This window comes from Castor canadensis, chromosome 14 (assembly GCF_047511655.1).
Source record: "Castor canadensis chromosome 14, mCasCan1.hap1v2, whole genome shotgun sequence".
NCBI classification, from domain to species: domain Eukaryota; kingdom Metazoa; phylum Chordata; class Mammalia; order Rodentia; family Castoridae; genus Castor; species Castor canadensis.
The window spans coordinates 87,131,505-87,150,356 of NC_133399.1; the positions used below are offsets into that span (position 1 = coordinate 87,131,505).

Genomic DNA, 18,852 nt, shown 5'->3' on the forward strand with positions numbered 1-18,852 from the left:
AAGGTCACAAACACAAAGTACTTTGTCATGGTATCATGTCAATTATACCTATCCTATCAATGTGCCTCATTGCCATTGAAATTGATCATCTTTATGGTATTTGTCTAATTCTCCACTCTAATGCTGCTATTTTTCTTATCCCCATACAGTATCTTTGGAAGGATGTAGTTTTGCACAACCTACAAGAAGAGAGTAGAGAATCATGCTTCTCTCTCAAACTCTTAACATGGACTAATCACTTTATTGTCTTTTTACTGCCTTTTCCAGAATCTCAAATTATATGCCAGACAGCCTTTTCAGACTGGCTTCTTTCATTTAGCAACATCCGATTAAGATTCATCCACAATTTTAATTATATGCTGATGAAGTTTCTAGCCAACTTTTCTACAGATTTCCTGCAGAAATGGAATAAAAAGTCACAGGGTAGGGGACTCACTGAATTAACAGGATACAGCACAGTTATGACACATCATCTAGAATTTAGGACTACACCCTGGTACTGAAAGCTTTCTTGTTCCGTGTTGCTAGCTGCTGCTGTTTGGCCTGACCCTGTCTCCTTTTCTAAAAGCCTTTCAGAAGCACAATGGTACAGACGTTTTGGAAGATATTTGGGGATTTTTTTTTTTTACAACTTTAAATATGGCCTTAGCATAAAATACAGCATTATTACTCCTGGGTATTAATATAAATTATGAAAAAATTATGCATACACAAAAACCTTCATATCAATGTTTACAGGAGCTTTATTCATAATCATCAAAATGTGGGAGAAATCAAGATGTCCTTCAATAAATAATAAATAATAAATTGTGCATATCAATACAATGGATACTATTGTAAAATTAATGAGCGTTCCTGTTGTTCTACATGCTTACCACTGATTGGTATTGTGATTTAAAAATGAAAAAGAAAACCTAGCCATTCTAAAAAGTATGAAGCAGCACCTCATTGATCTTAATTTTCAATTTCCTAATAAAAATTCTGTTAAGAATATTTACCTATGTGTTTTGCCATTTGTACATTCTCTCTGATGAAGTGTCTGTTCAGATCTTTGGCCCATTTTTTAACTAAGTTGTTAATACCTTTATTGTTGCATTTAAAGGGTGATTTCCATATTTTGATTCAAGTCCTATTTATTGATAGAACAATAATGTCACCATTTTGTGAATCAGCCAAAATGGCAGCCCCACCCTTACACAAATTCCTGCGCTCTAAGGCAGCCCCACCCCTACCAGAGACTACTGTGCATGCACTAACTTCCTTACCCTCCCCCTCTATAAAAGCCACTGCTCACCCAGACTTGGGGCTGTGCCATCTTTTCCCTGGCCAGCCTGGCAGTTTGGGCCTGCCATTGAACTTTTCTCTATGGATGTGAGACTTTTCTCCTGAGCTTTCTTTGTGAGTGGCATTTTTCCTAACATTTGGTGCACTGACATGGATTGGGTTGAGTTCCCAGCACTGACCTTGCTCTCCCAGCCTCTCCCACCCCATCCCACTCTCTCTCTCTCTCTCCCTCTCTCTCTCTCAATTCCCATTCCCTTCCTCTGTGATCTGAGCTGCTTTACTGGGACCCGCGATCCTAGAAAGCGCCACCCTTTCACTAGCTTACAGGGAAGTTCCTCCACCCCAGAGTACCTTCAACCGCCATCCACCACTGGCCAATCTTCTCTCAAGGTCCTCTCTCCCTCTGTGAGTCCTCCTCACACACTGAGCTGTGGTCTCTCTCTCTCTCTCTCTCTCTCTCTCTCTCATTTCCTTGAAAACCCTAGTGCTAGGTCGAAGCTCACTGTCTCTGGGAACTGGGTTCCCCACTTGGGACTGTGGACCCCCTCATGGTGAAGACGTTCCCTCTAGGCATTGTGTTCCACATTTCTCTCTCTCTCCTGAGGACTTGATATTTCAGGGATGCTCGCCATATCTTTCCTCAGGTCAGGCCTTCACAATGGGAGTTGGACCATCCCAAATTCCTTCAGACTCCCCACTGGGATGTCTCCTGCCCAATCTTGGGCCCCTCTGCCTAACACCTGATCTTAAGTCACAAAAGGTAATTTTTCTCTGTAATCAGGCCTGGCCCCACTATCCATTTGACAATGCCTCCAAATGGCCACTTAATGGCACTTTTGACCCCAAAATTTTAAGGGATTTATACAATTTCTGTGAGCATGCTGGCAAGTGGAAGGAACTTTGCTACATTCAATCCTTTCCCTATCTCTGCATCAAACCCTCCCTCTGTACTTTCTGTTCCCCTGCGCAGATTCTATTAGCCTGTAAATCAGTTTCTAAATCAGCCAATTCCTCTCCCAAACCTCCTCCTTCTCCATGTAAACAGACTTCTTGCACTGCTTACCATACCTATCTCCTCCTATCTTCCTGAAAAACTTTCCCCGTCATGGAGTTAAGCAAGCCACTCCTTGCCAATTCTGGCCTCAAGGCAGTTCCAGCTCTGGAGAGCTCAGGCTCCCTTCCTGCGGGCTGAGACCAAGCCCCGGATTTATTTGGGTATGCCTCATGCTACATTGGTGGAGACCTGTTTGATTATGGCATCTGACGACTGCTTCTCTTCCCCCCCCATCTAATGTCCCTTTTCCTGAGACAGTGACCGGAGAGTGGAGGTTTCGTTTTGCTGAAAGTGTGCCAGTACCAATCAATGGGAGCAACCTACAGACACAGGTGATGGCTAGTCCCTTAAGCGTGTGTCATGCCTCCAGGCTCTGCCTTCCCCTCCCTTACCTAAGATGTCAGCACACCTTTTCTGCCTCCTCTATGGTCTCACTGCATGTCCTTTGTCTCTGTCTGCCTTCCCCTCCCTGGGCTTACTGGGACCCTGTCTCCCATGAAAAACCTGTATCATGGTACTTTATGACTTAAGTTATTCCAACTGGTTTGCCAGGCTTCTCAGTCTAAGGTAACTTTAAGTCAGCTGCTTTACAAAAAGTGCTTACAAAAAACTGCAGCTGCCACGCTCACACCGTAACTCTGCCCCAACAAGGGGAGGAGGGAAAGCAAACAGATGCATTCATGCACAGGATGCCAGCTCCAGGACACAGCAAAAACACCTGCCATAGCTAAGAAAATCCATAGAGAGGACCCAGCACATCCTGGGCTGCCAGCCACATGTGGCAATAGCTACGGCCTGCTGCCACTTCCCCTAGAATAAACGCGCACAGAGTACACAGGAAGGGGGAGGGGCGACAGGCCTAGGCAGTCAGAGTCATTTGTCCCAGGTGTGTGTGAAGGGCATTGGTGCCTTACACACACCCTGCTCCTAGCCCCACTTCACACCTCGGGGCATCAGACACAGCCCTTGTAAGCCAATTGTTAGCTCAAGGTTATAGTTCCAGAAATAACTAAATAGACATTACTGTGGTCTCTAAATTTCTCATTTAGAATTTTCTATACCTTTGGCCTCAACATAAATTTTTCCCTCTAAATATTAACACTAGTTGTCCCATATGGTACTGTTATTGGCCTGAAATGCCCTCTGAATGCCCTTGTCTAACTTTACAAATGATTTATTTCTTTGTTAAAAAGGTAGCCTTTATTAAAGAGGCTGCCTGCTGTTGGCTAAAAGACAGGATCCTAAAGTTTTGTTCTTTCTAGATGGGACCTGCATCTTCCAGTCTTCTGGCTGGTAGATGTTGGAAGCTTTGTACTGAGTCCTGGCCTCAGTATGTCTTGGGTGACCAAGAGAAGTGGCCTTCACAGGGTTCCTTAAATTACAATACCATACTCCAATTAGACCTGTTCTATAAAAAAAAATATATATATATATATATATATATATATATTTGAAAAAATGTCTGCCCAGCATGTACTAAGCCCTGGGTTCAATTCCCCAACATTACTAAATCAAAAAAAAAAAAAATGCTAAGGAAGCAAGTGGCATTAATGTCACTTCAGCCATCTCATAGTGGAAAAACATAGTTTAACCTAGACCAGATCCTTCATTCTTCAAGTGAGGAAACTGAGGCCCAGAACAGTTCAGAGACCTGCTCTCCAGAGTGTCAGGTGTCAATGTAAAATAACAACTTTACTTTCCAACAACAACCTAAAAAAAAAAAATCCTCTTACCTTTCTACAACATCTTAAGGAGGCTATCAGAAAGCATACCACAATGGACCCAGAGTCACAGGTGAGAGAGATTCTCCTCAAAGATAAATTTCTAACAGTCAGCCCCAGATATTTGTAAAAACCTCAGACTGTGGCTGAAGGGAAAAAGTCACTGAGCCAAGTAATACAGCTAGCCATGTCTGTATTTACAGCTATGTATGTATGTCTAGGACCTTACTAACAGGAGAGAAAAAGATAAGAGACACCATGGCCTCATTGCTGCTCTCAGAGAGGGCCCCACCCAACTGGGGCCTGCATCCTGAACTTGCTACCATGGTGGACAGGAGGGGCACTTCTGCAGAGACTGCTTAAGGGGGGACAGCCCGGGAGACAGCCCTACCTCTCACTGGGACCCTGCCCTCTCTGCCAAGGTAACCACTGGAGGTCTAAGTACACCACCTCCAGATGGAAGGCCAGGGGCCACCTCCTATGGATTGATGGGTCCCGGCCTCCTGTCCACACTCTACTTCTTGGCATCCATGTTGAGGAACCTCAGGGTAGCCACAATGGTAGAGAAGCAAAGGTCATTTTCCTCCTAGACAGTGGAGCCCATTTCTCTGTCTTACCTTTCTCTCCAGGTCCCTGGTCCAGTGAAAAAGTTATCACTTGGGACAAATCTGGCAAGCCCTTAGAGCACTAGTTTACCCGGCCTCTGGCCTGCTCTTGGGGAGACCTCCTCTTCTGTCACTCTTTCCTCATAATGCTTAAAAGTCCAGTGTCCCTGCTGAAATGGGATTTACTATCTCAATTAAAAGCTCAAGTTCTCCTCCCCCCAGGCAGCTATCTCTGCTGCCCCCTCCTTCAGGAACAAATAGATTCCACAGTGTAGACTGATGAGATGAATGTACGGTGGGCCAGGATAGCCCTCCCTATTCAAATAAAACTCAAATCCCTCACAGTTTCCACACCCAAAGCAATATCCCCTCAATGAGGCCTTATGCCTATCATAAATTCCTTAAAACAACACAGGCTACTAATTAGTTACTCCAGCCCATACAATAAATTTAAATTTCTTATGAAAGCTAATTTTAAAGTACAAGCTACAAAGTAAATCCTGGGAAGGATATAGATAGGTAGCGAATGTATTTTTTTGAGAAGTTAAAGGAAAAAGAAGTGTTTTTAGGTGAGAAAGGATTTTGTAAAGAAGGGTTTGTCCTAAAGATTGTTTCAAATAGGAGGGATAAAGACAAGCCATCAAAGGGTTTAGTATGTTATATAAAGGTCTAAGTAAGTTTTAAAAGTGTATAATAAAAAATCTTCAGTGTGTAATAAAGTTAAAGTTGAGTATAATCTAAGAGTTGCCTAAAAGATTTTTAGGGGTCATGTCAAACTAAAATCAAATCCTTTATGTCTATAAAATAACAAGGTTATCTTAATATTGTTCTGCTCTGAGTAAATTCTACAAAAAACCATTATAGAGAAAGATTTTATTGAAGAAATTATTTGTTTTCTGCTGATCTTGTCAAGCTTTAAGTACTACTAAATCAGAGTTCATTTACATATTTACTTATGTGTCTTAAACGACTACCTTGTAACAGTATTATGTTATACTTTGTCTAAATATGGTACAAACATTTAAAAAGTTAAAAGTGTCAATTTATATAAAATAATGAGCTAAAGCTCTCTTTTATCCGAGAGTGTTACATTTAAATCCTGACAGCCCCTGCCTCCCACAGGTCACCTACCTAGGTATGGCCTTAAAGGGACAGACTCACTCCCTGCATCATAGATGCATCAACCCAATCTTCCGTTTCCCAACCCCCATACCATAAGACAGTTTACAGCTTTCCTGGCAGTTATAGGATTTTGCAGAATTTAGATCCCTAGGTATGCAGTCCCTGAGCAGACACCTTTTTATGCTCCTCCTAATATTCCTATTTGGGTCTTAGATAATGTATGGCCACCCGTTTCTCTTAGAAAACTTGCCTCCAACAGACTCTGCTCCTCTGGCTGACTACCTGCCTTCTCAATGAACTTCTCAGAAAGCATGCAAACCAGATCCTGCCCCATCCTATAACAATTTCTGTTAAACCAGGGCATCTTGTTCTCCAAAAAGGATCTTCTACCCTCTCCATTGGGACTTCGATGGACCGGCCCTCATCTGGTCATTCTCATGACACCCACTGCTGTGAAGCTCAATGAGTTCCCCCAATGGCGGCACCTCTCAAGAAACAATTAGAAAAATGGAGAAGGGAATTGGAGGACTCTTGAAATTGTCTAGGGAACATTTCACAGTGGTTCTCCTGGCCAATGCCCATCCTAATGCCTGTGTTCTTGCTCTCCTATTCTTAAGCTTCCTCCTTGTATCACACTGCATGTCTGCTATTGCTAATCAAAAATTTAACCAGTTGTACCTCCAGGGATACCAACCTCTCCAAAACTGTCCAGAGGACTGCTATGAGGGCCCCCACCAGGACACAGGAGCCTGAGGATCTTGCCCCATACAATGCCCCATGCCAGCAGGAAGCAGCTAAAGAGACCGATGCTTCACCCCAATTCCTGATCCTCAATCTTTACCCTTATTATTATTAAAGAAAAAATGGGAGAATGATAGAACAATAATGTCACCATTTTGTGAATCAGCCAAAATGGCAGCCCCACCCTTAAACAAATTCCTGCGCTCTAAGACAGCCCCACCCAGATCACTGCACATGCGCTAACTTCCTTGCCCTCCCCCTTCTATAAAAGCCATTGCTCACCCAGGCTCGGGGCTGCGCCATCTTTTCCCCGGCCAGCCTGGCAGTTTGGGCCTGCCATTGAACTTTGTTCTGTGGATGTGAGACTTTGCTCCTGAGGTGTCTTTGTGAGTGGCGTTTTCCCTAATGTGTATGTCTTATGCATATTTTTCCATTCTATTATAATTCTCATAATATTCCCTCTACAGTGCAGAAATTTTTAATTTTAGTAAATTCCAATGTGTCATTTTTTCCTTTCACGGATTGTGCTTTTCATGGTGTATCTTAGAACTCATTACCAAAGTATCGAGTAATTTTTTTGGAAATGTTGCAGTTGTGTGTTTTACATTATATTTATGTCCACTTTAAGTTAACTTTTGAGGAATTATAAGTTTTATGTCTTTGGATTTCTTATATTTCTGACAACATTTGTTTAAATGTTTATCCTTTTGCCATTGAATTGCATTTGTTACTTTCACAAATCAGTAGACTGTAGGTCTGTTCCCAGCTTCCTCTTCTGTTGTGTCAACGTGTGTTCTTTCACCACTGCTGTACTGTCTTGACAGTTGTAGCTGCTTAATGGACTCTGACAACAGGTAGGATGAGGTCCTCCAACTTTGTTGCTCTTCAGAATTTTTTGGCTATTCTGGGCCTCTAAACTTTCCTTCAAACCTCAGAAACTGTTTGACATATGTCTACAAAATAGCTTCATGAACTTTTGATCGAGATTGTGTTGAATCTGTAGATTAATTTTGGAAGAACTTTGAACAGTATATTTAATGTTGACATTTTAATAATAGCTTCCCAAGCCTTAAACATGTAATCACCCTCTTTTAATTTAGATGTTGATTTCTTTCATTTGATTTTTATAGCATTCCACAACAAATCCCATACATAGCTTGATAAATGTAATCCTTAATTTTTAAAAAAAAAATTTATACTATTGGGAAAAAAATCCAATCTCCCAATACTTGTCAATTTCCCAGCTACTTTTCTGTGATTAATAGCTAGTTTAATTCTTTAGTGTTCCCAACACACACTTTGTGTGTTTCAAGTTCTTCTGTGTTTGTTAGGCTGTGTTTATGATCCAGAATGTGGTCTAGCTTGGTGAATACTGCTTGTGAGCTTGAGCAGAATGTATATTTTGCCACTATTGGATGGAATATTCTAAAGATGTAAATTAGATCCAGTTGATTTACAGTTTTCTTCATGTCAGCTGTGTCTTTTCTGAGATTGCCCCTGCTGGGACTATCGGTGGAGAGGATGTTAAACTTTCTAAATATGGTACTTGACTGTCACTTTCTGCTTGCATTTCTCTCTGTTTTTGCTTCATTGTTTTGATGCTGTTGCCAGGTATATGCATGCTGAGTATTGTTGTTTTATCTTCTAAAATAATTAAACTTTTATTATTATGTAATGTCCTCCTTTATCTTTGATAATTTTTTTTTCTGAATTTTGCTTTATCCACCCTGATGATCTTAAATAACAATTTCTAATTGTTCTGTTCCTCATTTTTCCCCTCCTTTTACTTTCTGTAATTAATTTTACATGACTGCATTTTCTTTTCTCTCTCAACAAATTGTTTAATAAGGCTGACAATTTTTGAGGTTTTGCTTTGTTCTTTGTACAATACATTTATAACTAATTTAATTTCAATTTCAATAGTGCTAAGACCACTTCTTGTGCAGTGAAAATATCTTATAACAGTATTCCCAATTTCTCTCTCCTATCTCTTCTGATATTGTCATTCATTTCAATTATCCTTGTGCTATATAGACTCAATACATTATTATTTTAAGCAATTAATTTTAGAATAATTAAAAATAAGAAAAATAAAAATTTTAATTGTGTTTAATCCTATTTCAACCTTTCCATTATTTTGCATGTCCAAGCCTATATATATATATATATATATATATATATATATATATATATATATAAATATATATGTATATCCATCCTTTCCGAAGAAAATCTAAAATTTCTTATAGAGTCAGTTTGCTAGCAATTCACTGGGGAAGTGGAGGAAGTTCAGAGAAAGCCTTTATCTTTCTTTCACATTTGAAGGATAATTTCACTGGATAAAAAATTTTAAGTTGATGACTTTTTTTCTTTGAGCAATTTAAATATTTCATTCCACTTTTTTCTTGCTTTTATGAATTCTGGTAAAAATTCCACCACAATTTTTATATTTGTTCTTTTATAGGTAACATGTGTTTCACTTTGACTTCTATCAAGATTTTCTCTGTTTTGGTTTTCTGTAGTTTGAACACAACTTGCCTAGATGTAGTTTTTGTTATTATTCTTTTGGGGGGATACTTGGGTTTGAATTCAGGCTTTGTATTTGCTTAATAAGTCAACTTGAGCTACACCCTTAGTCCTTTATGTTTTTAGTTGTTTTTCAGATAAGGTCTTTTGCTTTTTACCAAGGCTGGCCTTGGACTGTGTTCCTTCTATCTACATATGCCACATACCTAGGTTTACAGGCATGAGACACCACACCCAGCTAATTTTTGTTATTTATCATGCTTAGTCTTCCTGAAGCATTTGGAGCTCTGGTTCTGTGTCTTTCATTAACTTTGGAAAGATTTCACCCATTATTGTTTCCAGTATTTCTTCTCCTTTTTCTGTCTTCCTCTGGTCTTCCCATTACACATATGCTATTCCTTTTGTAATTGTCTTGCAACTATTGTATATTCTGTTTTATGCTTTTTACCCCCCACTCCTTTTTGTCCTTGTTTTTCAGCTTGGAAAGTTCACATGGCATATCTTTAACCTCCCTGATTCTTCCCACGGCCATCTCTAGTCTACTATAGGAACCATCAAAGATATTCTTCATTTTGATTAGTGTAATTTTATTACTAGCATTTAAAAACTTCTTTCATAGAGTGACCATTTCTCTGCTTACATTACCCACTCATTCTTGTGTATTTTCTTTTACCATTAGAGTCCTTAACATAGTAATTATATTTAATTTATATTCCCTGTTTCATAATTCTAAAATCTATGTGATGTTGGATTCTGGTTGAGACAATTGCTTTTACAGTTCAGAGTGTGTATTTCCTTGCCTTTTATTATTATTATTTGTTTTTTGGTAGTTCTCCTTTTTTTATTATTCATTTATTCACATGTGCATACATTGGGTCATTTCTCCCCCCTGCCTCACTCCCCTACCCTCTCCCCCCTGCCCCCCTTGCTTCCAGGAAGAACCTTGCCTTTTACAATGAGACTTTTAGAATATGTCATGAAGACATGGTTAATATGACCAGTGGTAAAGAGGCCCTTAGTAAGAGGATTTATTGTTAATTTTCCTTGGAGTTGAGCTGTGTCTAATTTTGCTGTAACTCCAAGAATCAGATACATCTACCTCCTCTCTCATCTTTCTTTCTTCTTCAGCTTTTCTTGAGAGCTCTTTTTTATATAAAGTCTATAATTTTTAACCCTCACAGCTATAGTCCACTGTTGTATTAGAGTCCTGTTGATGAAGTAGTAAAGAGTAGGAGAAAGAACTCTATAATCTTATGATTAAATTTAATTTAATGGGCCTCTGCCTTGTGCAACCTTGACAAGTGTTTCTTAGCTCTCATCCATAGGTGAGTTAGGGAAGTTAGAGATATTGAAGTCAGGAGAATGTCCTATTCCTTAGTGAGATGAGGTCTGTTAAAGTCTTTTCTTCTGAAGGGGAAACATTTTTATGAGGAATACCCTGGAAATATTTCAAATGGTTACTTTCTCTGTCTCCTATTGGAATCATGAATATATCTTAATTTCTTACCAAGATAATTTGGTGAGGTCCTGGAAGTAAAATCCACAAATGTATGGGAGTCCTTATAAGATGTCACTTACCCCACGGAATTTCTTACTGTCATGCTAGTCTGTTTGGCCTCCAGCAGTTCATCAAAATTATCTTGTATGTGTTCTTACCAGTTTATGGCTTCAGCAACTTCTCATTCAGATAAACTGAACCCAGATCCTTTATCTTTCCCTATGTCTAGATTTTGAGGTAGCAATTTCCTCTGTGACTTCAATTACACAACTGGTCCAAGAAAAGTCACAGAATTTAGTTTTTTCAAGCATTCCTTTCATGTTGAAAGATGGTATGTGCCAAGCTCTTTAAATGTTGAAAATAAAATCAGAAGTCTTCCATGAAATTTTTAGGACTTAAATTATGACTGACTAGATATGTAGGGACATCCAGAAACACTATGGGTTTTGTTAATTATGTCATATTATCAATACTCCCTGGTGACATACTTCAGTCCTTTATTTGATGTTTGCATATGATTTGAATTCGTCTTCACATTTAAAAATGTTGATACTTACATTCAATTCTATTCCCCACCCTGACCCATGGGATCACCGGTTTCTGGGACCCTCTGCATTCTCCAATATGCAGTCTTTCTCTTCTCTTTTCTCCAACTAAATTCTCTACAAATAAAATCTTTCCAACCACTGCTATTAGAGTCTGTCTGTGCTTTCATTCTCAGAGCAGGCTCAAGAACCCTGAGCACCTGAAATTCCTGTGTGTGTCATCTGTGCATCAGTTCCACTAACCAAGTCTCCAATGATTAAAATACATCATGGAAAAATTTCATAGTTGGATATTCAATATTCCAAGTGGCCTGATCTTCCAATTAGTTATTACAGTACTATGAGTTTGGCTTCTTAATGTATTCATGTATTTCTTTTTTTATTGAATATTTAGGACTCTGAAAAAAATAATATTCTTTGATTCTCAATTTCTCTGTCACTTCTATATTCTAGAAATATAGATATAACTTCGAAGATCGTTTCAAATTTAACTGTTCGTTTATACATGCATCATTTCTATTCATAATACACCCTCCACATACTACATATTTAGTAAAGTTTTAAAAAGTAATTTAATCTAATTTTTAAAATATATTCACAAGAAGTATATTAATCTAAATTCTTCTGAGAGGAGAAACTAATGGATCAAATGTATGGTAGGTCAAAATGTAATCTTCTATCCATGCAGTGGGGGACATTCTGTCCAATGCTTGGATAACAGACAGTAAATGTTTTGCTGCCAGCTAGAAGCTGATTGTTAGAGGTCACTTAGTGACCTGTTGTGGGTCAGAATACCCTATGGCTTGTCTCTGGCACCACTCATCAAGAACTGTTCACCAGCAATAAATGAAATTTGTTCCTCACTAATGTTGGTCGAGTACAGTTGCCAATTTGTCCTACAAGTGTGGATAATGTCACATAAATATTTTCAAGATTTCACTTGAGGCCACTAAGCAACCACTCTAAGTGTACCAGAGGTTATTTCCACATAATAATATTTTTCTGACTATGTAACCAAAGACTGCCATCATATAATATTCTATAATATTCTCTTTAAACTTCTTCAAAGAAACAGTCTTTTTTGAGTATTTTAGGGGTTTGGCTTTGGGAGGAGTGTTTGGTTGGAGTAATGACCACCCAGGGTATTTTCTTTTGCTTTAATGTTATCTTGTTGTGAATAGATTTCCACCTTAAAAATAGTCAACTCCCATAAGAACCATTAGAATTCCTAAAGTGCCTTTAATCTTAAAAGTCTGTTCTTTTAACAGTTTCGAAATAGTCAATACGTTGTTATTATCTGGTCACCATGCAGTGCAATAGATCGCTAAACCTTATTCCTCCTGTGAAACTGAAACTTTGTATCCTTTAATCAATATCTACACTATCATTCTTGGTTCTTACTACAAAAAAAAATTCAGTCAGGTAACAGACATGCTAATTATTAGCCCAATTGAATCATACCCGATAAATGTGTGAAGCTATTATTTATCAGTTTAAAATAAATTAATAAAGTACCTAATTTCTAAGATACTTAAGTACCTTTATTTTCTCTAACACTTTGCAAAATCATGATCTATTCAAAAGCATTTTTACTACTACTAAATGTATTCCCTCATCTCTTTATTCAGCAAGCAAGCTATTAGAATACAAGGAATTTTGTCATCTTAGCATATTTTTGCCTGGGTGGAGATATTACATGTTAGTGGTGAGATAAATATAAATCTGTTACCATATATCCTAGCTGATATTTTCTGGCTTCTTTCTTAGAATGTGACCAATAAGCAACACAAGGTTGCTTCTATACTTCTGGGCATGTTTTAACAAATTGATTGGGGTATTTTAATAAATACACTAATATTTAAGAGACAGAAATTAGGGACACATGAGCTTCCCTCTCAATGGAAGAAGAGTAGCAATATTTAAAGTATTAAAATGAAAAAAAGTGAGAGAAAGAAAATAATGAAAGTTTAGATTTTACTTTGCTTGGAAATACTGAATATTTTCAGAGGCAGCAAAGATTGGCAAAACAAGGAATTGACAACTTTAAATGCTGACAATAAAATGTTAATAGAAGCTGGTATTGGGTGTTGCTATTAGCTTTAAATATGTAGGATTTTGACATTGGGCAAAAAGAAAAGCAGTTTCATGATATTGGTCTGTGATGATTTTATTGATGTGAGTTAGAATATAGATTTGGCGGTTAGAATATAGATTTGGCTTGTAGCCTCTTATGTATGAATAAAATTACCTTTAAGATCACTTTGATTAATAATTGTGGAAAGTTCTATATGGATACAGTCTTTCAGAATTGAGGAATTAACTTCCTTGGGATATAAGTAACCAAGATTGAGATTATGTATGAATAGGTAATATGATTCTTGAATAGCCCACAATGAGAGGTTATTGAAGAGCTAACTTTTAAAGCACAAGATGCCTATATATCTTTAAATGCTCAGGCAAGAGATGTGGTTAACAAAGACTTGGTTAAACAATGTAATATGTTTTAGTTTCTGAAACTGATGTGTTGACAGAATGCTAAAGCAGTCCATCACAATCCCTTGACGTGCATGCCTTTCTATATCCTCTTGCCTTACCTGTAAGGCAGGATCTTTGAACATGATGACTGCCACTAGCATGAATGGATTATGTTACATGACAATCATGTGATTTTGCAGAAGTAATTGAGATCTCTAACTACTTGGCTGTAAATGATTCGAAGGGAACATTTTTGGTGTGACTGACTTAACATGGTAAAAGCCATAAAAGCAAAAGGAGTTCCCGGTGGCCTCAAAGAAAAACAAATATCCATGTAGAAATTGCCAGTAAAAGAGGGACAGTCTCTAGATGCTGAGGACCTTAATGCTCAACTACAAGGAACTAATTTCTCCAAGAATCATAATGAGCTTGTAGACATACTTCAAGTGAGAGAAAAGAACTGCAAAATTCCTAACACTTGGATTCCATTTTGTGAGACTGAACAGAGGGCCCAGACTCATAAACCTTGCCTGGGGTCCTGCTACATGAAAACTGTAACATAATAAATGTATTATTTTAGGCACTTCAGTTTTTGCTAATTTGTTATGTAGCAATAGAAAATTAATGTATTTGGGAACCCATTGTCTGCTCAGCCAGTGAGACCCAAGGAATTACTTTAAAGATCACTTTGGTTAATAATTGTGGAAAGTTCTATATGGATACAGTCTTTCAGAAATAAGGGATTTACTTCCTTGGGATATAAATAACCAAGATGGAGAAATTTACCTGCTTAGGATAAATTTTGGCATAAATAATACACTTTAACAAAATTTTTAATTCTCTTCAGAAAGCTTAGAACTAGGTAGTCAGAAATAAGTAGTTAGAGGATGTTAGTCTTATAGCTCAAATGAACTTCAAAGAAAAACAAAGAATGATGAATATATTATACAGTAAAATGCAGAGAAGTTTAAGTTCCTCATGGTCCTAGTTGAGGACTTTAAAAAATTACAGTGTCTCAGTAAGTTTTATGGCCATAAGTACAAATGAATATTTTCCATTTCCCCAGAAGAAAGCAAACAGATGATTCTTTGAGTTAAAAGATAGTAAAGAATAAAAAACAGATTTATACCTATAAAATATGCATCTTCTTTCTATACCAGAGATAAAATATTTAAATTTGATACCATGGAGAAGTGGGAAATCATTATTAGTTTTGTACTCTTGAGCTTTGTATCATTGCCTTTTGGATTTTTTTCTTTTTCTTAACTTAGAGAACAGAAGTAGTACAAAGAATTGTACAAGGTTTAATCAATTTCTGTTAAGTTTTCATCTACTGATGTTATTACTTCATTAGGTTCTGGCTTTAGAGGATAGGGTGCAATTTTGAGTAGAAGTTTGGAGGGCATAGTCTGAAAATACTAACTTTATCCCAAGTAATATTGAAAAATCAATATAACTTATATAAAAGAATGACTACTACTTTCACCTTCAATTTGTGTTAAGAGTACAGGTATGTCAGTGTTTAAATTAGCTATGACCTGTTTATGATCAAAGATGTCCTCAGGGATGTCCAGGAACAGATCATCAGAAGAGCATCTATTTTACAGTAGAAACCCACACTACCCCATTTGCTTAGTAGATGTGATGTCACAAAAGAGGAAAGAATGTTTCTCAGTTAAAGGTCTGAGGATGACAGTCATGTGCTGGGCATGCAGAGTGTTTGACAGTTACTAGAGGGTTCCTGGAACATGATAGTTTTTGGACTCCAGGGAGAAGTCTACTGAAGTGTCAGGGTATGTTGCAGACATCACATGGCCTGTCCATCAAACAAAGAAAGTTTTTCTTTATGTGTACAGATTTTTGCCCTTAGTGACAAAGGGACATGAAACACTTGATTCCTCTTTACAGAAACTTCATTAATTACCCTGTTTTGGTTTTGTTCCCTCTTGTTTGTTAGCTCAAATAAAACTGTAATTTTTCCAATACCATTTCTACTTAACATGTGTAGCATATTTTTTTAAGAATCTTCTAGGGTTTAATGACTGGGATGAGACCAAGTTACTTTATCCTGAGACTTACTCAACTTTTGTCAAAAGACTCAAAAAATTCAGCAAGGAGTTGGGAATCTGATAATAGAAAAGTTTGTTCAAAGGTTTTGGTATGAGAAGGAGACATTCAAAACTTCTTCCAGTTGGCTCAAAGAACAAATTTACAGGGCATCTGTTTCTTCTTTCCCTACGAACTTGTTCTTAAATATTTGCAAGAGAAACGACAGAAACAAAGAGCAGTAAGTATTTATGAGGCAGGTTTCCACTAAGGATAGAAAATTTTCAGATTTTATCAGATCATAAAAGGGATTACTAGAAAGTAAGTATCCATTATTCCTAAGAGAAACAAGCGAACTACCAAAAACAAACCTCACCACTAGGGGAGCTCTATAAAAAAAGTAGTTGAACTTCTGTCTCAATGTCTGGGAGACTCTTGAACTAGAGGCAAAATAGAGCTCCAAGGAGTACCTTGTCTCTCAGTCCAAGTTCATGGGGTGTTTGTGACAAGGAAGTCTTACTCAGATCTTAGTAGAATCTCTCAAGATTGTTGATTGCTACAATGAGACTGGCAAAATAAAATGTTTACAACGGAAAACCAAGTTTAATGCTTACCATAAAAATGAGAATCTGCTTTAGTTTCTCTGCATTAAGGGCAACAAATGCTAGCCAATTTTTTAGGTGTCTTACCTATCCTCACCCCTCCCTTATGTGCTCTCGCTTTTATCATGTGCTCATAGTCCAATCCCATTGTTGTGTTTGCCCTTGATCTAATGTCCACATATGAGGGAGAACATACGATTTTTGGTCTTTTGAGCCAGGCTAACCTCACTCAGAATGATGTTCTCCAATTCCATCCATTTACCAGCGAATGATAACATTTCGTTCTTCTTCATGGCTGCATAAAATTCCATTGTGTATAGATACCACATTTTCTTAATCCATTCGTCAGTGGTGGGGCATCTTGGCTGTTTCCATAACTTGGCTATTGTGAAGCAGATACCTTAAAGCAACTGAGGCCAATAGGAAAAGGGGACCAGGTACTAGAGAAAAGGTTAGATCAAAAAGAATTAACCTAGAAGGTAACACACACGCACAGGAAATCAATGTGAGTCAATGCCCTGTATAGCTATCCTTATCTCAACCAGCAAAACCCCTTGTTCCTTCCTATTATTGCTTATACTCTCTCTTCAACAAAATTAGAGATAAGGGCAAAATAGTTTCTGCTGGGTATTGAGGGGGGGAGCGGGAGGGGGTGGAGTGGGTGGTAAGGGAGGGGGTGGGGGCAGGGGGGAGAAATAAACCAAGCCTTGTATGCACATATGAATAATAAAAGAAAAATGAAAAAAAAAATGAGAATCTGTTTCCTCAACAATCTTAGTGTCATCTTGGAAAAGGAGGAGAACAGGTTAGGTATTTAGACATTTAGAATCTGATTTAAGGTGGGTTTTACAATATGGCCATCTGTTTCATTGAGATAAAGTTTAAGGCATAATAGTTTAGAATTGGTGGATAGACCAAAGCAAGGGTTTTGAAAACAAGTCTGAAAAGTTGGTTGATGAAGCTGGCAAGGGATTTGTTCTGACAAGATGACCGCTAGTTAAGCAGGATATTATTCAGATAAATAGATTTTTCAGGAAATGTGTGAAATAAAACAATTCCTGGCAAATGTAACTTTTCTGCATATATATTTCCATGAATATGATAAACAGTCAAATAATAAAATCATAATTTAGTCAGATGAAAGGTAAAGTAGTAGAATGCAGATGGTCAAGTAGAAAAGCCTTATTTACACAGACATCTGTGGATGGCTCCTGCCCTCAAAATACCCATAACATATGGGATACAGAATTTCCCCCTCTAAGAGTAGTTACTAGATATCAAAGTGAATGGAAAATGCATAATGTACATAGATACATGTCATGGGAGGAATTAAAGTTGCTAAGATTTTGCAAAGATAGTCTCATGCCTTTGCTAAGTAGGATTTAATAAAATTTTACTGTCAATTCTAGTTTCACTCTTTTTGAACATGGAGTTTCACATTTTGCCCTGTATACAACATCATGATATGGGTTTGATACTCAGTGTATACAACAGGTAGCACACAGATGCCTTGATATCTCTGACTTCTGAGAACTTATATTCTTGGTTTAAATTTAACAACTTAAAGAATATGGTGGTGCATTCCTGTAATTCCAGCGCTTAGAAGGTGGAGGCAGGAGGATAGAGAGTTTCAGGCCAGCCTGGGCTATATGTCAAGACTCTGTCTCAAAAAACTGAAAGCAAGCAACAACAACAACCCCAAAAATCTTAATAACATTAGGAATGATGTTCATTCTTGAGAAAACTAATTTTTCTCTTTTATGTGATGATAACATTTATTCTTCTTACACAAATAAATGACATTCACTATTAACATTGCATAGAAAAAATAAGAAATGTTTTAAGTATCTTAAGAGGTGCTAAATATTTGTATATGTCTTCCTGTAATTTTATTTTCTATGATTCATATTACATGAGCAAAAATAAAATTGCTATCAACATACTTTTAAAGATTTTCCTTCTCAGCTATATATTTTAAACATCTCTCATCATTGTATTGCTCAGAAGAACACTTATTTTCTCAATTTTAGTTTGTTTTAAACTATTTACCAGTTTCAATGGTATATCATCAAAGAATCAGCAGAAATGCTCAGTATAATATTATTCCAAGTTGATTCAGTGTATATTTAGTGAGTTTACTTGAATCTCAATATAAACAGAATCTTTAGAAATTCTCTTATTCAACATCCAGATCACTGCTGCAACTGGTACATTTGTATTCTTAATTTTTTATTTTGTAATAACTTAATCTTAAAAGAACCGTTGCAAAGATTGTGCAGAGTTCTCATTAAATGCTTCATTAACTTCCCTAATGTTAAAGTTAATATTAATAGGATATTATAAACTAAGTCACACACTTAAATACAGATTTGCTGTTTTCTACTACTGTCCTTTTTGTCTTCCAGGATCTAGCCCAGGGTACTGTGTTGCAAATAATTATTGCATGACTGTAATCTTCTGTTTGTGATGGTTTCTCACTCTTCCTTGTTGTTCATAACCCTGATACTTTTGAATACTTGCCAGGCATTGTGTAGAATGTCTCTCATTTTGGACTTCTTTGATGCTTTTGCATGATTTGACTGAGGTATGGATTTTGGAAAGAATATTACCAAATGTGTTATTTTTATTATAAA

General features: G+C 37.3%; 1 protein-coding gene across 11 annotated transcripts in view; it reads left to right on the forward strand.

The window, feature by feature from the left end:
* Nucleotides 1–18,852, forward strand: part of Glra3 (glycine receptor alpha 3) — a 381,512-nt gene that overhangs the window by 150,734 nt on the left and 211,926 nt on the right. The window lies entirely within an intron of this gene.